Source organism: Myxine glutinosa, chromosome 1 (genome assembly GCF_964187855.1).
Source record: "Myxine glutinosa chromosome 1, kmMyxGlut1.1, whole genome shotgun sequence".
Taxonomy (NCBI): Eukaryota; Metazoa; Chordata; class Myxini; order Myxiniformes; family Myxinidae; genus Myxine; species Myxine glutinosa.
In genome coordinates, this window is record NC_136261.1 from 384570063 (window position 1) to 384594957 (window position 24895).

Below are 24895 nucleotides of genomic sequence, written 5' to 3' on the forward strand. Positions count from 1 at the left end.
CCAAACTCCGGAAGCCGTTCGCTTTGGACCAAACCATTGCATGTAAATAGAGGGGGGGGATTGTCACCGTACTCGCAAGCCGTTCGCTTTGGACCAAACCATTTCATGTAAATAGAGGGGGGGGGATATAATTTTATATATATATATAGTACGGGCAATGCCCTAGTAGAATAAATGTTGCTACTCCTAATGTTCAACTCAGACCTCCTCAGCAGAACACACCAGCATACATCTCTGGTTACGTGTGTCGCAGAATCCTCAGTGGACATGAATTGCTGTCATCGTGTCTGGCTTGCAGAAAGGCTCTTGGAAGAAGTGGTGCTGAATTGGATGTTCCCGCCCTGCTCTTCATTCACAACAGGGCATACGACATCCAAGTCCAACTTTCAATCTCTGATATTCACACATCAGATGAGTTTCTGCACTTTTTGTTCACACTGTGAGGAAGCGTTTCACACAAAACACAACGTCACAAAACACGAAATAATAATAGGAAAATCGGGCTGTAATTATTAAAATAAGAACATCACGCTCTGCGACACTGACTTCATGGGAGCACCCACTCACGTTCTGCGAGAGTGCGTCGTCGTGTTGTTTATGACGTCACGGGTGGAAGCTCCTCCTTAATGCCGTTATTGGTTTGGGAGTTGTGGGTGTTGCGAGCTTTGTCAGGAGGTGAGGCAACGTATCTGTACTCGTGATCATGTTAAGGAATTATCAAGTTATTCATGAGAAATGTATAATGATTGTGTTTGTTGAGGGGAAATGTTTGAACATGAGAAATGTACGATGAGGGAGAAAAGAGGGAGCTATATGGGATTCACACGTTCGTTCATTTTGTCAAACGTGGCGCCGATGATGATGACTGAAGAAGAAGAAGAATATGATGTCGGATCTGTGAACTCGAGCATCAAACTTATCATATTCCATCTTTTATCCGTTTAGCATGTTTCCGTTTTGAAATCTGTTACGAGAGATCTTCCTTTTCTGACGTTGAATTTGGGCTCTCTCGATGACAGACACACACATACTTTTGTAAGCTTTTCCCGTCACTTGGAACGGTTACTCTTCCTCGTATCACATATACATATAACAAGAAAGAGCAATCAGAGATTGCAGATGGCGGCCGAACCACGTGACCGATGACATCATTATTTCTTTTCTCCACCAATTTATCCCGAGATGACTCTCAAGAAATTTCATCTTGATCAGATGAAGTTTTGTACTTGTTGAATTATGACGTCATAATGGAGGCACCTATTACATCATAATTAAGATATTTTATTCCTCATGGAGAGTTCTTTATAATGAGCCATGTCTCAATTTTTTCTATTCCGTGCTTTAGGAGATATAGTGGTGCAAATTTTTTCGGTTTTTCCAAGATGGCGGCCATACCACGTGATGTATGATGTCATAATTATTCTCCTAAAATTATACAGGTGGAGTTGCACCTATGGTGAAAATTTCCTCTGAATCGGACCAACGGTTGCAGAGAAAACCATATTTATTCTGTGTGGACAAACAGACAGACAAACAGACTCAAATGAAATACCCTCTCCTCAGGCAAGGGTAAATATGAAGATGGTTGTGTTCTGCAATATCCTGGAGATCACATCGACATTAAACAACATTTAATAAACTAGATGGTATTCATGGAATACTTACCCTGCTCAGTCAACTTGGTGTGAGCCAAACAACTCTTCTGTTCTTGAAGGATTTTTTTTTTGATCCAATATGGCTGCCAGACCACGTGAGCGATGACATCATAAATTTATATTCTCCAATATAATTGTTGTGGAGATCACGCTCAATAATATTTCAAACTGATCAGACTAACTGGTGTTGTCCCTGTCGAATTATGACGTCATAATTAAGGCACCTCATTGTTAACAATACGTTTCCCCATTTGGAGTTCTTTACAATGAGCCACGTTTCAATATTTTCCATGGAGCAGTTTCGAAAACATAGAGGTGCAACGTTTTTCGGTTTTCCAGGATGGCGCCTGTATCACATGACCGATAACGTCATAATTATCATTAAAATATTCTGCAGGAGGAGGCACTCCTTCTGTGAAAATTTCCTGTCTATCAGACCAACAGTTGCAGAGAAAAAAAAATCGTACTGATTGGATGAAGCATTATACTTTTCTTGTTATGACTTCATAATGAAGGTACCAATGACATCAAAATTAACATATTGTCACGGGGACCCTTCCAGTTAAGGCCAGAGCCCACGGATGGACCAGAACGAATTTACTGGAGGCGACGACCAAACACGGATTTTGCTTATTTAGCGTGGGAAGAAGAGGGAAGTGGAAGCTGTGGTAAAAGCGCTTACCTTCAGCGAACCGACGGCAGCTTCGATCCTGCAGGGAATTAATGAACTCACAAACGCCAAATTCGAATGTACAAAAATAAAGATTTATTCACGGCACCCGATAACAAGGAACGCGACGGTAATCAAATAATGGGCCTAAAGTGGGATCCCACACACCTCACTTCAAAAACGAGACACAGGAATGAATTAAGAAAAGAACACGTTCGTCGTGGGATGGTGAATGTGGTGCATCTTAACTGTCCGACGTCTTGTCCGTCCAACGCGGCTCCAAACTCCAGCGCGGAGAAATCCTCCGTCCGCCTCACATGCTTCGCTAGGCCCGAGCCAACGCCCTCTCCGTTCACACACGAGGTCCTGCCCGTTCACAGCACCGAGCCTCGCTCCTGCACAAGCACCGAGCACCTCTCCAAGCACCACGCAGATGGCGAGCCAACGACCACCAGGACCTCTCAAGACCAAGAAGAAGCGCAAGAGCTTCAAGCACGTCGAGACAGCCAGAGAGCACAAGGGCGAGAGCTGCTGAAATGTCGTGCAGCGCACCTTTATCACCTGGGCAGTGACGTCAGCCTTGGCGTGCCACCAACCAGCGCCTTCCACCGAACCTTCTAGCTCCTTCCCTCCAATATGGTCACGCGATGTTGCTAAGCCTAGCTGGTGATGTAGCTGAAGGCGGCCAGCCGGCGGTGCCCCGATCTGGCTTCTCTGCCCATTTTCTTCCAAAGTCATTGTCAGGGAAGGGAATTTAATTACTGTGTGCAATAAAGGGCCTATCTAAGTGTCTACACGTGTGCGTTGCCATAAGGGACAAAGGTTTGATTACCAGGTGTGATGCACAAGGGTTTATCTTAATCCCTACACTATCTAATACTCGAACATCCTGGTATATTCACAGGTATACTTTTACCCGACAAACCGGAATGCACATGGAACGTATTACAGGGCAGATTCCCCATCGCGACAGACGAAGCATGTTACCTTTTCAGATCTACCTGTCTCCAGATATTGCTCTACCCTACCGACATAACAATATCTTATTCAAAATGTGGAGTACTTGACAATGAGATATGTTTCAATTTTTCCATGGAGCGGTTTCAGAGATATAGAGGAATGCATTTTTTCCAAGATGGCACCCGTACCACATGATCGATGATGTCATAATTATCACTAAAATTCTCCAGGAGGAGGCGCTCCTATGGTGAACATTTCGTTTCAATCGGATCAACGGTTGTCGAGAAAATGAATTTGAAAAATGCAGAAATGCCATGTACGCCACACACACACACGATCGCCTAACCATGCTTTTGACTTCAGGAGGGCAGGGTAATAAAGTATCACTAATTAACTTGATGAGGAGAAAAATGTGGGCACCCTTGACAAGGAACAAGATGAGGACTCCTTGATGAGGAGCAAGATGAGGACCCCTTGATGAGCAAGATGAAGACCCCCTTAATGAGGAGCAAGATGCAGACCCCTTGATGAGCCAGATGAGGAGCCCTTGATGAGCCAGATGAGGACCCCTTGATGAGGAGCAAGATGGGCACCCCTTGATGAGGAGCAAGATGAGCACCCTTGATGCGGAACAAGATGAGGACCCCCTTGAGGAGCAAGATGAGGACCCCTTGATGAGCAAGATGAGGACCCCTTAATGAGGTGCAAGATGAGAACGCCTTAATGAGGAGCAAGATGATGACCCCCTTTATGAGGAGCAACATGGTGACCTCCTTGATGAGGATCAAGACGAGGACCACTTGATGAGGGGCAATATGCGGACCCCTTGATGAGGAGCTTGATGAGCAGCAAGATGATGACCCCTTGATGAGGAGCAGGATGAGGACCCCTTGATTAGAGCCCGAGTGGGATACAGTCGTTGCTGCTTCACGCTGGAGGAATTGTTCATTGATCAAAGTCCCTCCTCCCTTGTCCACGATCCACGAGTCGAGGGAAAACTCGTCCATTGTGTCGGAATTTGTGAAAAGTGTGAAAATACATATTACACCAGCATGGCTTGTACTAATACCGGATCCGGAACCAATATCCGTTTTGCGGGTCCAGCGCGACCATTGTCGTTCCAGGCTTTAACCTGAAACACATTTTGAAGATCGTTCTCCCGAATGAGTTCAGTTCAGACCAATTGAACTTTCTGAACTCGAACATCGATCGGAGAAATCCGTGGATCGGGATTTGGGATTTGGGAATGATGTTTGTTTTGATAAATGATAATGAGATGAGAACGAGTTTGTTCTTTAAAGTTTGTTTTTTGAGAACGGGTTTAAAATAAACGTTATCATCACATTTAAGGTTTTAAACCCCCATGGAATGTTACCTCATTTGGTTATTCTTTCACAAGAAATAAACTTACGGTGAAAAACATGTTAAAAATCCAGATTATGTCATTAGAATAACCACGTGACGTGTGGTGAGACTTGGAGTCCCGTCTGCCCCGTTATATGGTGGACATTAAAGATTGCACGGAGAAGGCGAGTTATCGCCGGCATCCCGAATAAATTACAAATGCCTAACCTTTCGCCGAACGTCAGTTCCTAACCGACCGGTTCGTGAAAGATTCCGGCCGAGCTTTCCCGACCAAACCCAAAGAACATGGGAATAATTGAGGCGTGAAAGAAGTCGAGGGACGTTCCCGCTGTGAGACTTGAATGAACGGGAGATCGCGCTCGCGTTCTACGAGGCTACGTCATCGCGTTTTCCATGACGTCACGGCAGGAAGCTCCTCTCTGAGTTCAAATCGCGGAAGTGTTTCGGTGTTTGTGCGTTTCTCACACTTCATCACCGGGAGAGGTAACGTGTGTGTTCGTAATGGGATTGAGTGATAATGAAGTTATTAGTGATAATGAAGTTATTAGTGATAAATGGACAATGATCGTGTTTGGTTCGTTCCGTCATGAAGGAGGGTGGACACTGTAGACCTGTACAGAGGGTTCGATTGGGAAGACACCTGTTGTGTGTGCACAGGGTGACGGGGGATGTGCTCCGTCAGCAAACGTTAGCTTACTACTTGGGAAGCGGCTTACTTGATTCTTTGGTTAGAACCCGCCGTCGTGGTTTAGCCCCCGACGTGGTGGTTAGGCCCCACCGTGGTGGTTAGGCCCCGCCGTGGTGGTTAGGCCCCGCCGTGGTTGTTAGGCCCCGCCGTGGTTGTTAGGCCCCGCCGTGGTTGTTAGGCCCCGCCGTGGTTGTTAGGCCCCTCCGTGGTGGTTAGCCGTGGTGGTTAGGCCCCGCCGTGGTGGTTAGGCCCCGCCGTGGTGGTTAGGCCCCGCCGTGGTGGTTAGCCCCCGCCGTGGTGGTTAGCCCCCGCCGTGGTGGTTAGCCCCCGCCGTGGTGGTTAGCCCCCGCCGTGGTGGTTAGCCCCCGCCGTGGTGGTTAGCCCCCACTGCGAATGGACATGTTGTTGTTTCTACTTTTGAACATTTCTATTTTGTGAAATTAATATCCATTAAATTGTGTGATTTTCAGTTAATATTAACAAAATACTAGTACCCGACTGCAAAGCCGCAATGAGCCGGCGAAGCCAAAGCCTCTTGCCACTATTTTACCCATCACGATGGCATCAGTTGGTTAGGCATTTGGTAGTAGGTCGGTGTAGGTACCGTACCTGGTAAGACTTGGTAAAAGAGAAGAGCAGACAGTCCTCCCCAATACCTACATACAATAAATGTCACAAGAAGCTTCAGGAAGTAACTATACGATGTGCTGGCTGAGGGCCTATTTTAAGAAATTTTAACCGGGCTTAATATACGTTTTCACAGTATGTGTGTCGTCTTCTAACTTCATTGGCTGTCAGGACTGGTTCTCTCCGGGCACTGCGGCTTCCCCCACCAGAAGAAGTTAGCTTGCAGTAAGATCAGTGCCGACAGATAAGACGATAGCGCCGTTTCAACGGCAATGTGTGACTGTCGTTAATCAAACCATGTCGATCGCGCTGATTGGCTGACCTAAGCTGATCGCTGATTGTTCAGCTCACAAAATTTCGCAAATTCAGACCTAAGATGACATCATTTGCATTCTGGATGAGATTAAAATTGATAAAATTTACTTCTTGATTAATTCGGTGAATTCCGTCTCAACTTCTGATATTTCCGGCTGTGAAAAACTATCCCCTACGGCCGCGAGATTTCTAAAAAATAATTTTTCGTCAATTTTAGAATATTTGACGCCGTTTTCACCCTCTGAAAGGCGTAATAAGCTTTTTTGAAATAATTTTTGAAATGGTCGAATCTCATTGGTTCCGGTGTTTGGTGACGATTTTCGTTGAAGATAACGAGGTTGGTCTTAAAGTATTTTAATTACACATTAGAGGTGCATAAGATTGTGAATCAAACAGACGGGTGAAACAAACTCCTATTGAACTTTTTCTCAATTTTTTTAATGCATACTTCCGCATCCGGACGATGGTGGCCTCCATTGAGTGATTTGGTTTTAGAAATATTTTTTTATATGCTCGAAGCTATTGGTTCCGGTGTTTGGTGACTATTTTCGTTGAAGATAACCAGGCCCGTGCAGGCCGAGGTTGGTCTTAAAGTATTTTAATTACAAATTAGAGGTGCATAAGATTGTGAATCAAACAAAGACGGGTGTAACAAACTCCTATTGAACCTTTTTCAATTTGTTGTGCATACATCCGCAAGATGGCGGCCTCCATTGAGCGATTTGGTGCATCACAGCTTCGGAATTCTCGAGCCAAGGGATCCAGCATAATCTGGTTTTTCAACATAATACGTACGCGTTTATTCACAACAATATATTGGATTTTCAACACAACTTCCAACACAACAACACAACTTCCAACTTCCAACACACAAAGATTCCAACACTACTTCGCCGGCTATAATTTCATGAGGTATAAAACAATTTGTTCAAGTTTGATTGCTGTATTCCATCATCGCTTTTTCCATAGACACGAGATTTTATTCTCCATTGGTGAAGAATCACTTTAAAAATTCTCTAATCCCCGATTCGAAACTTCACCAAAATAGAATCGATTCTTCCTTGTCACACACCAAACCTCTCCACCAAGTTTCTTCCAAATCCGTCCACAACTTCATGAGATATCCTGCTATTTATCGTTTTTGGCCCTATCTCCCAATGGTAAAATAATCATTTAAGACATTCTACTAGCCGGATCCAGATCCAGATCTTCACCAAAATCTAATAATTTCCCTGAAATTAAATTCAAATGTACAATCCCTAAAATGCCTCATTTATGATGAAAGACTTGGGAAAAAGGAATCTTTCAACTCCAATATATTGAGGTGCATCTGCACGCATGAACATGGAGACCTTCAAGATGCTCAATAAACGTAAGAAGGTGAAGATTATCTTCAGCCCAATGCTCCCGTAAACAGAGGATATACTCTATCAAACTGCCAAGTGATCTCCCAGGTCAAAGTTTCTTGTATAACTTTGTTGTTCTTGTATAGGAGATTATGGGAAGCAATGGAGAATGTTGACCTTTCCACACCAGAGGGAAGCGGTTGGAGACTGCTTATGGAAGATATGCAGAACCACTTGGTAATTTATTTATCTTATTCAAAATTACTAATTTATTATGATTAATTTATTCAAAGTATTGTTGCGGATCCGGGGGTCGGCGCTCCCCTTACCAAGGGGGGGTTAATCCCCTTGTCTTTTACACTGGCCGATTTCCCCCAGTCCTGGAAATTACACGCTCCTTTGCGGGGTGAGATTGGCCAGGGTGATTGGTCAATGGGTTCCCAGATACCTTCGCCAATCCCTCCGCAAAGCAGGGATATAATTCCCTGCTCGGACCCAGACAAGATGGAAATTGCCGAGCGGTTTTAGCAATCCGAGGTCCGAGCTGTTAGCGGTTGACTAACCCGATTCAGAGCGGTTGGCCAAATCGTGCCACGTATATCAATAGGGGAAAACACGAAAGCGATTGGATGAGAAGAAATCAGATGGGTGAAGGAAGAACAAATATGATTTATTATACAATACTCAAGAGGAAATGAAAGGGCAAGAATATACAGAAGAAGGAAATAGAAGACACAGGGCAATCCTTATACAGTCTTATATTATCACTCCCAGGACAGAACAAACACACTTACACGAATGGGGAATAGCAGGCAGAAAGGTCCAGCCGATCAGCACTCGTCCACGTCTTTTGTTCACGCTCACGTCTCTGGTGCCGCGGCGAAACTCCGGCAGGCAGCGCGGTTGGTATGGTCGTTATTGAACGCCAGCGGACCGTCTCTCTCCAGCTCTGCCAAGCAATCCCTTTCACCAGCTCTGACACGTCGCGCCAACCCTCTCTCCTCTCGGCTGCCACGAACCACCACGCTCTGCGCTCTGCTCTGCCCGAAGCACCAACTCACAACCAAACCAACTCTGCTACCCTGCCACTCTGCTCGGCTCTCCCACTCTCTCGGCTCTCCTCAAAGGAGTCCCATGCGGCCGCTTATATTGGCCGATCGCATCTTAAGCCGTGGTTCATCTGGATACGCCCACCGAGGCGCTGGCCTCGGCCCTGGTTGGGTGATGAGGGCTCCTTGGCTCCACCCTGAACAGGGATCCGCCACGCTCGATAGCTCCTCCACCCTTTTTCCCCAGACTTGACCGCGTGCTTAATGGCGTCTTGTGCAGCAAAACGTGGCCAAAAAAAGGCTGGGGAGGGCAGGAAAATGAGCAACCCCGACTGTCGGTGTTAATTGATGGCAAGAGAGAGAGAGAGAGAGAGAGAGAGAGAGAGAGAGAGAGAGAGAGAGAGAGAGAGAGAGAGAGAGAGAGAGAGAGAGAGAGAGAGAGAGAGAGAGAGAGAGAGAGAGAGAGAGAGAGAGACAGAGACAGACAGACAGACAGACAGACAGACAGAGACAGAGAGACACTCTTGACTTTTGTGTCCTTTTATTATAAACAATGTAAAGCCATTTCACAAGCAGTTGTAAAAAAAACACATTTCACAAAGCAGTTGTAAAAAAAAAAACACAGCAACCAGTTTAAAGAAATTGCATAAGGATCATGAAGACACCACAAAAAGAGCAAAGGGGTATTTAAAAGAAAACCAGCAAATATACAAAAATATATATTTTACAAACCAAAGGGGAAGACACAAACAAAACCACAACCAATTTTAAAGGAAATGCTCATGCAAGAGCTATAAATACATCAAGAGCAAATTAAGCGAAAACCTAAGAGAGAGAGGGAGAGAAATGTATTCAAGGACACAGGAAGAAACATATATGCAAGCAATCAGTTCCAAAGAAAAAAAAGTCAAATCGATCAGGAATTATGAAGTAATTACCACTTTTGAATCATCGACTGAGCACAGAACATTGCCAATACACCACTTTCTCTCAAAAAGTTGGACGTTTCCATTACTGACAAAGAAATCAAATTCTAGCTTGAGTCGTGTTGAGACAAACCCTTTAAAAATAGAAATAGCATCAGAGCCATAGCCGTTATCTATTTTAATTTTCCGAGATTTATATATCGCATATTTTGCAACAGCAACCAAAAAATTGAGAAGAACACCCACATCTCTACATGTGGGCCTGAAAGACACACCAAATATAAACATATGCATATTGAAAGGGTAGGACAGTTGGTGAAAAAGATATTCAAGGAACAAGAAAAGCGATGTCAGTCTACGACACTGTACATATGCATGAAACAAATCCTCCTTCTGATCACAGAAAGGACAAGTTTCCGGCAGTGAGCTGTTAATACGGTGGACAAAAATATTGGAGGGAAGCGCCCAGTGTGCTAACCTCCATTGTATGTCCGCTAACACACCATGTATTGTTAAGGTGTACATGTGAGGCCAAAGGGGGTAGACGGAGACCCCGACCCCAACCGCTCTGACCACAAAGCTACTCGTGTTCTCCCAGAGAGGGGTACATTCTTATTTTGTCGAGAGAGATCACGGATTCCAATCTTAGTTACAAGATGAAAAGGGGGGGTATGTTCAATCTCCGGCTGAAGAGAAGACGAAAGGAGCATTGATTTCAGGGAAACCTAACCGAAAGTCCTCAATGTTACCAACACCTTCCCAGCCGATGTTTAGCTGTCTAAATTTTCTAATGACTATACGAACAACTTGGTCTACAAGTCGGACAGACCGAGATCCAACTGAGGTTGCCACCAAACCAGCAGGTTTCCACTTAACTCCAGATGAATCTCTCAGATCACATACTTTGTTAATCCCTCCTTGGATAAATTTTTTAATCAGGGCATGGCTATGAGGGATACCAGGAAAAAAGTTATTGAAGAAAAGGGGTTCTTGAAGGAACATTCGACAATTATAGCCCTCAAGGAAGCGGTGGACATCAAACCTTTTCCAAGTGTCCAATAAACTCTGATAGAATCTCGGAAGAGAGGCAAAATTTATATGCTCGAGGTCTATCAAAAGAAGCTGCCGATCATATCTCAGTCTACCAGCCTGTTGTAACAGAAAAAATGCAAAGGGCCGCCAGGGCAGCTGTTCAGCGAACAGTAGTCTCTGCAGAGACTGCAGCCGAAAGGCCACAACCCGACCAGAGATAACAACAATGCCCTGGCCACCTTCCTTCCGGGGGTAGTACAATATCTCAGGCCTCAGCCAATGGTAGCCACTCCAAAAGAAGTTTACTAGCATTCGCTGAGTAGCCATAATTAGTTGGTTTGATGGCTGTAAAGCAATAATTCTGTGCCATAATTTTGTTGCAACCAGATTGTTTATGACAAGGGTACAGCCTCGATAGGAGATGGACCTCAGCAGTCCTTCCCATGCTTTCAATCTGTGCATAATTTGTTCCAACACTCCTTCCCAAATTTTCATTTCTGTTTCACGATTACCGATATGCACTCCAAGATATTTAACCCCGTCTGTTCTCCAGACCAGGTTGTGTGGGAGTGAGGGTGGTGATACACAAGAGAGATTGCCTTTGCCACACCATAATGCTGTACTTTTATTCCAATTGATCCCACCGGAAGAGGCTGCAGAGAAATCTCGCATACAACGTTGTAAAGCAGAGACATCATTGGAGCTTCTAATCAAAACACAGACATCAGCATAAGCCATCTGCACAAATTCTGCTCCTTCTATGCTTCTCATTCCCTGAGGTATTTGCTGTCTAATAGACCGAAGGAGTGGTTCAAGGGCGACTATATATAAAAGCCCAGAGAGGGGGCAACCTTGTCGAATACCCCATTGGAAAGGAAAGGGAGAGCATAACCTATTGTTGATCTTCATCATACATTGAGTATTAGTATACAGGAGTTTCACATAAGAGGTGAAAGTTTCACCAAACCCCATTCCTTTCAGGACAGAAAAAAGGTACTTGTGGTCAACACGATCGAAGGCCTTAGTTTGATCAAGAAACAGCAATCCAAAATCGTCACGCAGGAAATTATTGCATGAAATAATATCTCTTACCAAAAAAATATTATCATAAATAGATTTTCCAGGCACACAGTAGGTCTGGTCCGGGTGTATAACTGAACTGATCACAGTCTTCATACGATTAGCAAGTACTTTAGAGAAAATCTTGTAATCAACACACAATAAGGAGACAGGTTGCCAGTTATCAACCAGTTGAAGATTCCCAGCTTTTGGTAGCAAACAAACGACTGCTCGTCTACAAGACATTGGAAGTTCTCTGACACGTATGCTTTCATCGAGTACATCGAGTAAGTCAGGTCCCACAAGGGCCCAGAAGGTCTTGTAGAATTCTGTGGGCAGGCCATCTATTCCAGAAGCTTTCCCATCTTTCAGGCTCTGCACAGCTGCTTCAAGTTCATCAGCCGAAATTGGGGAATCGAGCATGCATCGCTCATCCTCCTCGACACTCGGAAGCCCAGCAGTTAACTCTCGTATCACCTCATTGTCCATATTCTGAGGAGAGTACAAGTTAGAATAGAACCCTTTCAGAGTACACCTGATCGCCTGCTGGGAGGTCACCAGCGACCCATTGGGAGTGAGTAAAGTATGAATTTGTTGTGACCTTTTGAGGGAAGACTCTAACTTAAAGAACTCTTTGTTTGGCATGTCCAGAGTTAAATAGCTCATTCACATTCGGACCAAGGCACCCATCGCCCGTTGCCGTACCGCTTCCTCCAGCACTGCTTTCTTTGCCCATATTAGTTGGTCACGTGCACCTCTCCCAACCTCGTCAACATTCTGTTCTAACGATATAATTTCAGATTTTAACTGATCGATTGATATTGATTGGATTTTGGTGGTGTATGCACTATATTGTTGACAGAAATTCTTAATTTGGGATTTTGCAATGTCCCACCACAGCCGGAGACTATCATACTCAGGCCTGGAGGAGCGAATTTTCTCCCACACGACGTGAAAGGCCTCATTAAATTCCTTGTCATGTAAGAGACGAGTATTCAAAGACCAGTAAGCACTACCACCGGGTGGAAAGGGTAACTTAAAGGACATTGAGATTAAACTGTGGTCTGTGAATCCAGTTGGTAAAATTTTGGAGACAGACACCACATTCAACATTGGCTTGTTCACATAGAATCTGTCCAGCCTTGCCATTGACATAATACCATCATTGCATCTACACCATGTATAACAGCGTGAGAGTGGGTGTTGTGATCTCCACACATCCTTAAACAGAAAGATGTTGATGGTGTCCTCTAGAGCTTTCAGAGAGGCAACATGAGGCTCATGACCATTCCTATCAATCGACGGACAAATTGTGCAATTAATATCTCCCGCGATACAGATAAAGGCTGTTGGGTCCAGAGTTTTTACAAAATCCCGCAGAGTGGAAAAGAAAATTTTCCTCTCCATTGGATCACACGGTGCATAAACATTCACTACTATAATATTTTGGGTATTATAAAGAAAATCTATGGGGATCAAATGCCCTTTATAGATTTCTTTAAATGAAACCTGTTGAGCACAAATCTTGTGACTTAGGCAAATGGCAACACTGGCCCGAGGTGTAGGGAACCCACTTAGCCACCATTGCCCTTTAAAAAGTTTCCCCCAATCGGCTACTTGAGCACTAGTAGCGTGGGTCTCTTGTAAGAGAATAATGTCAGCCTTTTCTTTTCCAACCGCTTGAATGGTTTGCACCCTCCGTAAGGGGGCACGACCCCCATTTATATTTAAGGATACAACATTTAGTTCCATGGTTGATTCTTCTGGGGGGTGAAGTCCTCTTCCTCAATTAATTCCTTGTTTGCCTTCGTGATGGATTTCCTCAGCCACTGAAAGTCAGGTTCGGAGATTTCCACATGCTCACTCCTTTGCAGCAAAGGTTTTGCGGCTGCAAGGAAGGCCTGGATATTAGGAAAATGATCCTTAATTCGTACATGCCTTTGTCTGAAAGTTTCCTTCAAAAATCTGACAATATTTTCTTTTGAGATCTCCAAAGGCTGCTCTTCCTCCTGAGGGGGGGGGGGGGGCTGTCAACCATTGCCACTGGTTCCTCATGGCCAATCAGTGTCTCTGTAGTTAGAATTCCCTCTGTGACGCTAGTAACGAGTTCCTCCTGAACCTGTACAGAAACACCTGTTCCATCCCCATCTACCTTAGGTTCTTCATCCTCTTTATCCTCATGCATCATTGCAATGGGGGGGAGGGGGGGGAGGAGTCGTTATTAGTAGTAATGGGTATTTTGCATTCCCCATTAGAATTGATATGGTCATCAGTAGGCTGTTCGGTTTCGCAGGTTGATTTACAACCTTCAGGAAAAAGTTCCCCTTCATCCTGAGCAGGTGGTATCATGTCAGCCATAGTTTCACCACCTTGCTGATCTTCATGTGAAGGACTGTCTGAATCGTTTAAACTGCTTCCTGTCTGCACCACCAACACTTTAACACCTTTGTCCTCATTCCTCGCACTTACAAGTGACCGTTTCAAATTTTTCCGAGACGCCGCATCTACAATCTGCTGCTCCTCACAAATCATTCCCTCTACAGGTAGAGGCTTCTCCCTTACATTTGCTGACTCATCGGTTGCACGATGGCCAGCTGTACTGGATGACTCATCGCTTACACGAAGCACATCCGTATGGGTCTCATCAGCACCACTCTTAGCCGTACCTTGATTGTCCGACGTAGATTCCCGCACTGAAGGTGAATCATCTACACAATCCTCCGTAATGGTCACGGGGGGAGCTGGTCCGGCTGCTGTGGCATACGTTTTCTCCCCATCGGGCCAATACTGCCGAGTGTGTCCATGTACACCACACCCGTGACAAATCAACCTCTCCGTTGCCACAAAAATCCTGTGCTCACGTTTTGACGACTTAAAAACGAGAGAGACATTCAATTGCGTCAAACCATCCTTCAAAACAACATAACAAAACTGTCTCAACGTTTCGATATGCTTAAGCTTCCCGTCTGTGGTGCGAATGGAGGCTTGGATAATTCTCGACACCACAGTACCGTACTGACCGAGCTTCTGAAGAATTTCCTCATTAGACAGCGTCGGTAGAACGTTTGATAGTATTACTTTCGAGGCCGGAGTGTTCCATGGCGAAACCGTAACTAACTGGCCATTACCCAAGGTGAGCCCATTTATAAGGGCCGTTCTGCACGACGATGCGCGCGAAACGGACACGTGAAACGAAAACAACCACCTTGTGGTGCATTCGGGACGCTGCCCGTATGTTCTCACAACCGATCAATTCTCCGATTGCGAGGAGCGTCTCCTCCAGCGAGACATCTTCCGGTGGGACAAAACACATGCCGTGTTCATCTGTTAACCCCTCATCGGCGTCACGACCGGCATTACTTCGACTATTCTTGCTAGCCATTTGAAGTAATTAAACGAAAAAACAAAACAATAAATGGTACAAAGGTTTATAAAGCCTAAATAAATGAAAAAAAATAAACAACAACAATAACTGGGAAATAAATAAATAAATCCCGTTAACCACCTAAAGCGGATAACTTTAACCACGCTGTCTCTCGCGAGAGAGAGAGAGAGAGAGAGAGAGAGAGAGAGAGAGAGAGAGAGAGAGAGAGAGAGAGAGAGAGAGAGAGAGAGAGAGAGAGAGAGAGAGAGAGAGAGAGAGAGAGAGATTGAGATTGAGATTGAGATTGAGATTGAGATTGAGATTGATAGATATTGATGGGGCCTATCTTATTTGATTAATGCAAATGCAGAGTCAAACTATTGGAAACAGATCCTTAAATATAACACATACTAATGAGATATTTATAGAGATTTCTATGTGTCCTATGTGTTGCAATATGACCTAACTAGGGTGCGACCTTTGACCTTTACACAAAAAATGGGAATATTTACAGGGGATTATTTATAAGGGATTATTACAAATATTTACAAAGTGGAGGGTTCTAAAAACCACAACACTGCACCCTCATTACCTCCAGGGCCGTCCAGGCCCGACAGAACTTTAACTTAGTGTGACACTCAGGTGTGGTAACCCTCTACTACTAATTTCACCCTGCGTGCGACATTTTAAAAACAATTAAGTATGTCCCGCCTGCTGCGTTGCATTCTATCTAGCAGACTCACGCCCACAGGATAACCGAATTACGGAATTAATTTTCAAACTACACATTGACGGTGGGGAGCATTATTTACAAGAACTACTTGGTATTTGCACGCGAACCCAGGACATGTCATTTTGGGAAACAAAAGAAGACCTTTTGAAAAGAGGAAAGGCATACACTGCACTGCACCGATACCACCAGCACCAATAAGCACCAATATGCAAAGAAGCACCAAAAGCACCACAAAGCACAAAGCACCATCCAGTGCACAGTCATACATTTCAAATAATAATAACGATGCCTTGCGACGTCTTCTCTGCTGGGCCGCTGGTTCTTGATGTTTTCCTGCTTGCTGCCTATCTACATTATAATAGCCGTAGATGATTCTGTCTGTCTGTCTGTTGGGCGTCTGTCCGGGGTGTGGCTTACTCGTTTTGCAGAGTAGCTCCACCCATAGCTCCACCCATTCTGGGAGAGGCTTCATATAATTATAAACAAATATCCACCATTTTATTAACTCGCATAGCTTTGAGGCCTGTTTTGTAGGCCCGTGGTGTCTTGCTCTCCCAGTTTTATTTCAAATCAAATTCGATATATCATTTCATTTTTCACAGTCGCTAACATAGTTTTAGACTCGGTTGAAAAAAAACGGGAAGAAAATCCGATGAAAGTTGCCGTTTATCGAACGAAATGAATTCTCAAACGCCTGTAACTTCAAGGCCATTGAGTCTCTCTCATGCCTTTATCTCCAATCTAACTCACCATCTGATTTCATTTTTATCGATGGTTTTAGACTCGGTGTCAGCAATAATTGAGAACATTCGACACACGCGGGAAAATGCAGAGATATATTTTTAAAAATCGCGTCATGGTGTATCATACACCGCCCAACATGACACCGATGGCAACGTGTCGATACATATTAAAAATTCGATATATCATTTCATTTTTCACAGTCGCTAACATAGTTTTAGACTCGGTTGAAAAAAAAACGGGAAGAAAATCCGATGAAAGTTGCCGTTTATAGAACGAAATGAATTCTCAAAGGCCTGTAACTTCAAGGCCATTGAGTCTCTCTCACGCCTTTATCTCCAATCTAACTCGCCATCTGATTTCATTTTTATCGATGGTTTTGGACTCGGTGTCAGCAATAATTGAGAACATTCCACACACGCGAGAAAATGCAGATATATTTTTAAAAATAGCGTCATGGTGTATCAAACACCGCCCAACATGACACCGACGGCAACGTGTCGATATATATTAAAAATTCGATATATCATTTCATTTTTCACAGTCGCTAACATAGTTTTAGACTCGGTTGAAAAAAAACGGGAAGAAAATCCGATGAAAGTTGCCGTTTATAGAACGAAATGAATTCTCAACGGCATGTAACTTCAAGGCCATTGAGTCTCTCTCACGCCTTTATCTCCAATCTAACTCACCATCTGATTTCATTTTTATTCATGGTTTTAGACTCAGCAACGTGGGAAAACGCAGAGATATATTTTAAAAAATACACCATATCACCGCCCAACACCGCCCAACAACCAACAAGTATCATACACCGCCCAACATGACACAGACAGCAACATGTCGACATTATCGCTTTTTCTTTAAACCGAGTGAACCGAGCCGAACCGAATACACCGAGTGAATTCACCGAGCGAATTTCATCCAATTCCACCGAGTTTCATGAAACCGAGAGATATGTCTTCGTTTTTATTTTATTAGTTACCAGCAGAAGTACCCAGCGTTGCCAGGCGGGGGAGGGGGGAAGGGCACGTACACTTTAAACATGTATATACATGTGGGATGTGGGATATATACATGTGGGACGTGTGTGTGTGTGTGTGTGTGTGTGTGTGTGTGTGTGTGTGTGTGTGTGTGTGTGTGTGTGTGTGTGTGTGTGTGTGTGTGTGTGTGTGTGTGTGTGTGTGTGTGTGTGTGTATATGTGTGTCTATGTGTATGTAGGCTAACCCCCACTCTAGCAGGGAAATTGGCCTTAAAATGCATGTTGTTGTTGTGTGTGTGTGTGTGTGTGTGTGTGTGTGTGTGTGTGTGTGGAAATGTATATATGTGTATAATGTGCATATATGTGGATACATATGTGTATACATATTTGCATATGTGTCTGTACGTGTGTGTGTGTGCGCATGTGTGTCGATGTATATGTGTCTGTACGTGTGTGTGTGTGTGTGTGTGTGTGTGTGTGTGCATATGTGTGTGTGTATATATGTGTGTGTATGTGTATTTAGGCTAACCCCCGCTCTAGCAGGGAAAATGGCCTTAAAGTGTGTGTGTGTGTGTGTGTGTGTGTGTGTGTGTGTGTGTGTGTGTGTGTGTGTGTGTGTGTGTGTGTGTGTGTGTGTGTGTGTGCGTGCGTGCATGTGTGCCGATGTACATGTGTGTGTGTGTGTGTGTGTGTGTGTGTGTGTGTGTGTGTGTGTGTGTGTGTGTGTGTGTGTGTAAACATGGGCCGGTGTGTGTGTAAAGTGTGAGGAGGTATTGGAGAGGAAAATGCAGAGATATATATTTTTTAATCGCGCCATGATAATAAACGAAAATACACCGCCTAAAATAACAGTCGACATTTATTTAAAATTCGTCACACATATCCATGCCCGTGGGAATCCCACGGGCATGGATGTGTGTGACATTTCGACATATTGAGTTAGATGCTGCGCCTGCACATTCAGTTATATAAAATGTTTACTGGCAATTGATCACATCCACAAACGATGTAATCCACACAATTTATGTACTTTACATAACGTTAATAGGAATACATGCCCGTGTAGATGGGAATGACATATAATTCACCGAAAACGTTGAAGCATCCGCATAATATTGTTACGGACACGACTTATTAAGATGTTATGCTGGGCCGAGCGGAATGGCCGCCGTGTTCGCACAAGTTACCCGATTATACTCGAACGTTGACTAAGTCGCGCTATGCTAAATCAATGATGGAAAGGACACAACGGCTGGATTAAATGACACGACACCAGGGGTCCAGTTCTCAAGACCTCCGGAGGAGGTTATAATATTGCGGAAGGTTAGATTACAAAGACAAGAGAGACAGCATAGAAAGGTGGGCACTTAAACACGGTCTTATCTTAGCCCCGACAGACGACAGATAAACGGGACAAGACTGACTCACACAGGGATTGATGGCAAGGAAGGCGGGTAGTCGATGGCTCAAGGTGCACTCTTGGCTCAGGGACAGAATCGACCCGGTCCGGTCCAGAGATGCGGGAGGTCTCACAGCGCTCGGAGGTGGCGTCTGGTTCTCTTTCGTGGCTGAGGCGCATCTGACGTCACGTCCGGTAAGTGGCTGCGTATATCCGGCGGGGAGTGACACGCCCTCGGCTCGTTAGCTCCGCCCCAGATGGAATCGGCCCGTTGCTTCTGATTGGGTGCGGGGGGTTACCGGGCTCCGCCCTTGATGAGGGGCCGACAGGCAGCCCCTTCGTGGTAACCCCGTCGGCGCACATGGGTAATGGCGGCTAACCGAGCCGGAGTGAGGACGCACACTCCCCGCGCGCTGTTGTGGTAGTTGTTGTTGTAGTTGTGGTTGTTGTTATTGTTTCATGAGGAAGATGGGAGGAGGTATGGGGAGGTCCTAAACTCACTACTGGTGCCATACGATCACATTCTGGTGCAACGAAGAGTCAGAATTAATGGAAACGAGTCCTTAACTGACATAGACTAAGAATAACTAGCAAGAGGTCCGAAAGTTGTCTACGTGAGATGCGGTGGACCTGGGCACGACATTTAATGGGGGAAGAAGGGGAAGGTCGGTTCTACAGAGTGTTGTTTACAGACAATGGGACTAGGGAATGGGGGATTGGGGATAGTTGGGGAGTATTGGGGAAATAGGGGAATATTTACAAGCAGATATGGAGGCCAAGTCCCATATCCGCAACAATATTATGGTGATGTTTAACTCTGAGTGAGAATAGTTCTAAATTTTAAAAACTTTCTTCTGATATTTGTGATTTATTTCAAACAAACTGTATTTCCCATCTACACGGGCATGTATTCCTATTAACGTTATGTAAAGTACATAAATTGTGTGGATTACATCATTTGTGGATGTGATCAATTGCCAGTAACCATTTTATATAACTGAATGTGCAGGTGCAGCATCTAACTCAATATGTCGAAATGTCACACACATCCATGCCTGTGGGATTCCCATGGGTGACCCCGCTAGTTTAAAAATAAAAGGGCACAAAACGCGTCCACTTTTTAAATTATGGCCAGCAGGGGTCAACTAAGGGTGGTCCACCTGCATGGCTTAGGTGCCACCTCAACCGTGGTCCGCAAGCAAGATTTTGCTGGCCACAATGGCCGGTCCCCAGCAGAGGTGCCAGGCACCAAAACGTGGGGTCTATGAGTGGTGCTCGGCCACAGACATGCGGTCCATATGGTGCTAGGCCGCAAGACGTGCGGTCCATAAGTGGGGTACCGGTCCAGGCCAGCAGCAGCGAGGATGCGGGCACACAACCGCGAACACCTGCGCACTCCCCCCGGGCCCAAAATGAACAAATCCGTGAGTGGGGGAAGGAGGACAAGCAAGCAGCGGGGCAAGGCCGCAAGAGTACACATTAAAACAAGGCAATGCAAGGTGAGGTGCGCTGGAGAACGAGCGGAGAAAGCTCGTCACGTAGCGTACGTCCCCCCCCCCCGTCACCTAGAGTCCCTTTATACAGAGAGTTACGACAACTGAGAATACGCCGCCATTTTGGGGCCAATTGTGCGGAACCACTGAACCGGCACATGCACAGTGCACTATGAGCTATGCGTGTATAATGCAATGCACCACTGCACAAACACGGGGTGGGTTAGGGAGTACGGTGAATGTTTTTATTTATTTATTTTATTGTATCGAGATGTCGGTCTATGAGTATTAGCTCCATTATGTTCCAGATTGCCTATAATGGGATAGTAGTTTGTCTGAAAAAATGAGCGGTTGATGAGAAGTGACAAAATGGGTGATTTCTGAATCCTCATTATCGCGATGTTGGCAATAATAATTTGGGTTACGCACGATGCCTGGAGAGAATTTGAACATACTATGTGACAAGGTAGTCTTGTAACCTAAAATAATCTTTAACCTCTTCGATTAAGAGGATAGGAAAAGCGGGGTGGTGGGGGGGCGGGGGGGCGGCATTAAAACACACGTGTGTTTTGGCTGAAAGAAATGAATTTAATGTAAACATTATCAAACTGTAACAAATTTAATGCGTTTTCAGAGCCAATAAACTCAAACATACACACAAACATCAACACATTAAAACACACATGCACACACACGGGATAAACACACACACACACACACACACACACACACACACACACAGGCTCTTGGTCAATGCACACATACTGTAAATTAACCTTTTCAGCTTTCTTTTCATCAGTTAACCACATTCAGCAACAGATCCAGGTACAATCAGAATAAATGAAACGTAGTCCAGCTGTCAAAATTGCAATATGTGATGAATTTTTTTTTTACCATTTATCTCTACCATTTTGAAGAACGATACAAATTAGAGGTCTTGTGAGGGTTGAGACCCCAATATGAATAGCAACTTCCTGCTTTTTATCTTTACAATCATTAAAACTTTCATTGCATTATGTGGAATTTTTTGAGAACTTTTGTGTTCCCCTGAAAAAAAAAAATGGCAAGACCAAATACAGGGTAAGTGGATATGCTACATGGGCAAGCTATTTCTTAAGATGCATGCACGAATACACAATAATGCCAAACAGAGACTTCTTTTTTTTGTCCAGCCCTGTTGAATTTACAACATAACCATTCATAACCATTCTCTAGAAATGATTCCTAATACTAGCTATTATCAAACTGTTGGCATATTGTGAACTGAACGTTCTTTTTCGAAATAGAAATATAGAAAATACAGTACAATGTACTGTCAAGCAAAGTATCCAATGTTTCCAAACAAAAAAATTAACGGTTTTCACTATGATACAATGACAGCTATTGACTACTAGTTGCGGGAATTACTTGTAGTCTCTATAAGGTGAAAGTTAAATAATTCACTTTACTTTCTGAACGGGACTGAACAGTAACTTGACCTACCTCGCAAAGCTTTGAAGACGAAGCCGGCTTCCAGCCCACACGGCTGACTTTATTCTCCCATATTTTACGTCGATTGGGATCTGAAGGGAATGTGTACATCTTGAAACCCTTGTCATGTCTATTTGTGCATCCAAATGCACAACAACCCGGCATTTTCAGTGAACTAAGGCTTCCGTAGGTAGTCGAATCGATTGTACTTGCATAACACGCGAACGCGAGAAGTTAAGCGAACGCGAATTTGGCTCCAAAATGGCTCCCTGAGTCACGTGACCGTATTTTTCCGGATCGTCATGTCGTTACTCTCTGTATAAAGGGACTCTACCATCACCTAACCTACCCTTGCCCCTACCCCGTATTTACACAATTTACAAATCCATCGCTAACGTCCTGTCTTCCCCATATCTGCCCTAATACCAAATTCGTCAACAATCCCTCTAACCCAAATTTGCCATTAATCAATTTATCATCAATCCCTCCGAAGGAGTAAGAGATGGAACATAAGCACAATGTCACCCCCACGTCATGATGCATCTTACATCCCAGACATTTGCACAAACCGGTGGTGTGGAGTCCTGTCACCTTGGTGAGTGGATGCAGATGGTGCGAAGAGACTTTCAATCCTAACTACCTTTTAAATGACCAACACTTTTACTCTACCCGGGGTCTTTCCCTGCCAAAACATTGGCCATTTTACACTATGTGGTTCTAAAAACCAATTCCCATTGACCAAGCTGTGGTGCTCACCAATTTGGGGTCTCACTCCCCCGATTCTACTCCCTGTGCCCTCGCACAATTTCTGGGCTGGGTTGTGTGATGCTCCCAGCAGGTCCGCTCACCTGCACACCTCCGCCACTGTCGTTGCCTCCCGAGCTTACCTGCTCCTTACCCTAACCTACCTGGGGAAGGCCCTCTGGTTCTCTCACGCCCTCGGTGCCCTCTCTGGCACTGGGCTACCCGGGTCCGTCCTCTGGATCCTCGGGCCCCATTGAACTCTAACTTTACCTGGCTCCCAGAGCCTACCTGCGGCCTCACCTGGCCGACAGACTAACATTGGCGGAGTGCCCATTTAATCATATGTACTAACAGGCCACACACCCAGCCAATTTACTCCACTAATCCACCCATCCAAGCAGTACTCTGCGACTCTTACACCACAGATGTCAATCTCCACCACAATTTACCTACTCCCTCTACCTACTTTTAAACTACCCTCCCTGGGTACTCGTGAAGGGGTCCATCCTTCGCCATCCACTCTTTCGCACCACACACTCCACTCCACGTATTCCACACTACTCACGCCACACCATCATTCCGTACTCCATTTATTCCATGCCATCTATTCCATGCAACCATTCTCCATTCACCTGTACTTCACTTGCACACCTGGTGGCACTTGCACACCTGGTGGCACTTGCACACCTGGTGGCACTTGCACCCTCCTTTCCTCCAGGCGCATTCACTCAATCAAAGCAATGACACACATCTCTCACGAGCATTGCCTCACTTCATCACCCTCACCACAAACACATAGCATCATCTGATCTAACTACTCCATTCTGAAACTCGTGCTCCCCGTCTTCTCTTATGCTAAGCACTCCCTCATCGTTATCCTCCAAACTAATCTACCTACGTCCCCGACAACAGGTATAAATGTCGTTACTTAAATCTAACGTTACCTATGGTCATTTCTAAACCCTAACATTATCCAAGCCCTCCCTGGCTAGGTTTTCACCTCCATAACCCCATAAACTAATGCTCATGTGCCCCATAAATGTGAAGGGTGGTAAATTTACCATCCCTCCCTCTACATCGGGCATCCCCCCCCCCCCTCTATCATCCCCAGTCCTCTGGCACTATGAGCCCCTTTGGTGCGTCATTGCATTATCAAAGCTCGGCTTCGCAAAGCCGAGCAATGCATACGGGTGGTTTGGTCTACAGTAGGTTGAGTCCGTCCGGCATTCGGTTCAGGGGAGGAGGCTTGGTTGGGCCAAGGCACCAGGCACCATCCCGGCGCAACGCCTTGCGCTCCCATGAGTGATGGCCCGGCCTTGCTCGGCTGAAACGCCGTCACAACAAGGGGGCGCCGTTCCGACCCCTCCTACCTCCCCTCAAACCGGGCCGCCTGCCTTGCCTGGCAAAGCGCGGACTCGACAGTGCAGGGCGGGGCCCGGCCCGAATCGGGCACGGCGCTCCGAGCAGGAGCGACGCGACACCGATCCCCGCCGGCTCCCGCAGCACATAATGAACACCACGCACCGAGAGCTCGCATCAGCTATCTGTCAGCCTAAACGCTGTCCCGGTCAACGTCGATGCTTTACGCGCATGCTCAGGTGCATACGCGACCCCTTTTGCACTCGCATTCGCACACCAAGTCGTCCTCGCCTTCCATACACTTCATGCCTTTCAGGCACTCTATCACCGCACTCTCTGTTCGTGCACACCACCCAGGCACACTCTCACACTCGGTTACACAACTGACCACTGCACACCTCCTTGCACACTCGTCGTTCGCACACTTCATTAACACACCTCCTCGCGCCCACTCCTTGGTTACATCCTCTGTAACACCCACCACGGGTGTGCACTCCCTCGGCGCACACCCAATCACGCACTTCACCACCAACTCAGGTGTGCCTCCTCGCACACGCTCCTCAACCATTCCAGGTGTGCATTCTTTCTCACTCTCCACAACCAACTCACGCACCGTGTCGCACTCCGTACACTCGGTTTCGCACATACCCTCCGACGTCCATTCGCTCTCGCACCCGGTATCACTCCCATACTTTGTCACACACTCACTCTTTGACGCACACTTTTTCCTCACACGCACGCCATTTGCTCTCACACCACTCACACGGGACCCTCCACAAACGCCCGGGTGCTGTCTCGATCCCAAGCGCGCGAAAATTATTTTCGCGGCAAACACTTTCCTGCAAAACCTCTTCGTACCATATACCACCCGGCTCACCTTCGGGATTCTTCTCTCCACACGCACCTGCAAATCTTTA

At 45.5% G+C, this 24895-nt stretch overlaps 1 protein-coding gene across 1 annotated transcript in view; it reads left to right on the top strand.

Annotated features, from left to right (window-relative positions):
- The first annotated feature begins 5063 nt into the window (after window positions 1–5063).
- Window positions 5064–24895, top strand: part of LOC144889557 (uncharacterized) — a 50945-nt gene continuing 31113 nt past the window's right edge. The window contains exon 1 of the mRNA XM_078770249.1: window positions 5064–5133. The gene's annotated coding sequence lies outside the window, so the exon portion shown is untranslated. The remainder of the gene's footprint in view (window positions 5134–24895) is intronic.